Raw genomic sequence first — 3,173 nt, forward strand, 5'->3', positions numbered from 1 at the left:
TCATGGGCTCCAAGCTAACCCAGGATACGTGGGCCCCCAGTACTATGGGCCCAAGCTAACCCAGGATACGTGGGCCCCAGCTATGGGCCCCAAGCTAACAGGATACGTGGGCCCCCAGTACTCATGGGCCCCAAGCTAACCCAGGATACGTGGGCCCCCAGTACTCATGGGCCCTGCTAACCCAGGATACGTGGGCCCCAGTACTCATGGGCCCCAAGCTAACCTAGACTGATAAAACCATTACTATTAGCCCCACTTCTATTCTGGACAGATTTAAATCCTCACAATAGATATGAATCTTTTCTGGACATATTCGAGCTATTATATATATATATTTGAACCTTTTTAACTCATTGGAATCTTTTTTGCTTATTCGAAACCTTGTATAAAAAGATTCGACTCCTCCCACCTTCCCACACATTCTCAATCCTTTGTTTAAGCATTCCGATTCTCCCACGTTGTCTCCCACTCATCTCTCGTGAGCTCTCAGTCCTTACAGTGAGATAAAATCGAAACTTAAGTAAGATTCGAATCCACAAGAGAAAGATTCGAATCTCGACTTCTTACAACGTGAAGGTCGAAGCTTCACGTGTCAAGATTCACCTGTCAGATTACAACATTGGTTCATTCAGTCATATCTCTTGCTTTAGCAGGAGGGAGGGATATAGTTACCCTGCCTCTTCCTACTCTCAGCTAAAGAACCAACTTTCCACCATTAAAACACCTACACAATCCATTACTACAGATCTCGCTAAATAATTCCACTGCGAATTTCTCCGGTATTGATTCTCGCTAAATATTACCTCCGCCAATATACTGTACAGTGTTTACGCCTCGGGGCATGAAGGAGCGATACAACAATGACGGGGCACTTAAGGTAGGGAGGACGGGCAGCCTCTCTCACCGTCAATATCACCCATATATGAGTAGACTTTGGTACGTTAGACCAAATTATCATTATTATTATTATTATTATTATTATTATTATTATTATTATTATTATTATTATTATTATTATTATTATTACAGCACATTTTTTTATTCCGTCATTAGTTTTTTCGAGAAATTTACACAAAAATTTTAAAAAACGTGAAAAATATACAAGTCATTATAATGGACCGGCACAGTACTAAGACAAAGGGTGAGGACCGACACTAGGGGTGAGGACCGACACTAGGGGTGAGGACCGACACTAGGGGTGAGGACCGACACTAGGGTGAGGACCGACACTAGGGGTGAGGACCGACACTAGGGGTGAGGACCGACACTAGGGTAGACGACACTAGGTGAGGACCGACACTAGGTGAGGACCGACACTAGGGGTGAGGACCGACATGGTGAGGACGACACTAGGTGGGACGACACTAGGGGTGGGGACCGACACTAGGGTGGGGACCGACACTAGGGTGGGGACGACACTAGGGTGGGACCGACACTAGGGGTGAGGACCGACACTGAGGAGGTGTAGACCAACACTGTGAGTCTGCCAGGAACAGAAGGGTGGTGGTGTAAATTGCCAGGTAATTTAGATCGTAACGGCAGGAGTCATTATCCCGGCACAGTGTTATTACCTGGTGGTAGAGCACTGTCTGAACTAGGGCGTTGCTACTGACGGTGGCTGCTACAACTGATGTTACTGCTGACGGCTGCCTGACTATTGCTGTCACTACTGCTAGCATTGGTATTGATAGTACTAACATGCCTATTACTACCTGTATTTTTAACCCACACCTGTACTTTCTACCACACCTGTACTTTCTGCTTACACCTGTACTTTCTACCCACACCTGTACTTCTGCCCTACACCTGTACTTTCACCCACAACCTGTACTTTCACCTAATAATCTTTTCTACCCACACCTGTACTTTCTACCCACACCTGTACTTTCTACCCACACCTGACTATGGGAGAAACAGCCACAAAGTTCAACACCAAGGTTAAATCTTCGCCAGCGTAAGCGATTATGAGCGCCTGACGTGTCCTTCAGTCTTACTAAAGTTCGCCAACCTTCTGCCTGCGGTGGTGGTTCTTCCGCTGGGATGAGCGTAAGAACTAGTCGGGAAATGGAGGAAGATTGAAAGAAAAACTACGAAAAAAAGATGAAGAAGGAGGAGGAGGAAGACAGAAGAGGAAGATGAGGAAGATATAAGACAAGGGAAGAGGAAGACAGAAAAAGGGGAGGAAGAGGAGGAAGAAGAAGAAGAACGAAAGACGGAGGAGGAGAAGAGGAAAAAGGAAAAGAATAGAAAGAAGAAGAAGTAGAGGAATGAAATAAATAACATGGAAGAAAGAAGAACAAGAAGAAGAATTACGAAAACAATGATCAAAAAATACTATTAAAATTATACTGAGACTAAGAGAACCCGTCCACTACTGAGACTAAGAGAACCCGTCCACTACTGAGACTAAGAGAACCCGTCCACTACTGAGACTAAGAGAACCCGTCCACTACTGAGACTAAGAGAACCCGTCCACTACTGAGACTAAGAGAACCCGTCCACTACTGAGACTAAGAGAACCCGTCCACTACTGGAGACTAAGAGAACCCGTCCACTACTGAGACTAAGAGAACCCGTCCACTACTGAGACTAAGAGAACCCGTCCATTGAGACTAAGAGAACCCGTCCACTACTGAGACTAAGAGAACCCGTCCACTACTGAGACTAAGAGAACCCGTCCACTAGGCATCAATCAGGTCACAAGTAGTCATCATTGTTGTTGTGTTTTTATCCTAAGTCAAGCAGTTAGGTGTTTTGTTTATACCCCATGTATGATGATGATGATGATGATGATGATGATGATGATGATGACATAACAAAGATGGTGGTGATGATTGGAACTAACGGAGGAGATTTCAACGCGAGGAAGATAGTGTTCTACAAGGTGAGTCTCTCTCCGGCTGGCTTACGGTACACGCGCCACTAACACTGGTCAGATAATGGCCTTGACTACTTAAAGCGCATGTGTGGAGGTGCTGAGAACCTGTGTATAGAACGTGTGTGTGTGGGGAACACGTACACCAACACAATACACTTAGAGTCTCAGATTGTGTTATCTGTCCACGTCAACCTACACATACACAAGAATGTACTAATAACACACACACACACACACACACACACACACACACACACACACACACACACACACACACACACACACACACACACAC

The sequence above is a fragment of the Homarus americanus genome, unplaced genomic scaffold (assembly GCF_018991925.1).
Source record: "Homarus americanus isolate GMGI-L3 unplaced genomic scaffold, GMGI_Hamer_2.0 scaffold43126, whole genome shotgun sequence".
NCBI lineage: Eukaryota > Metazoa > Arthropoda > Malacostraca > Decapoda > Nephropidae > Homarus > Homarus americanus.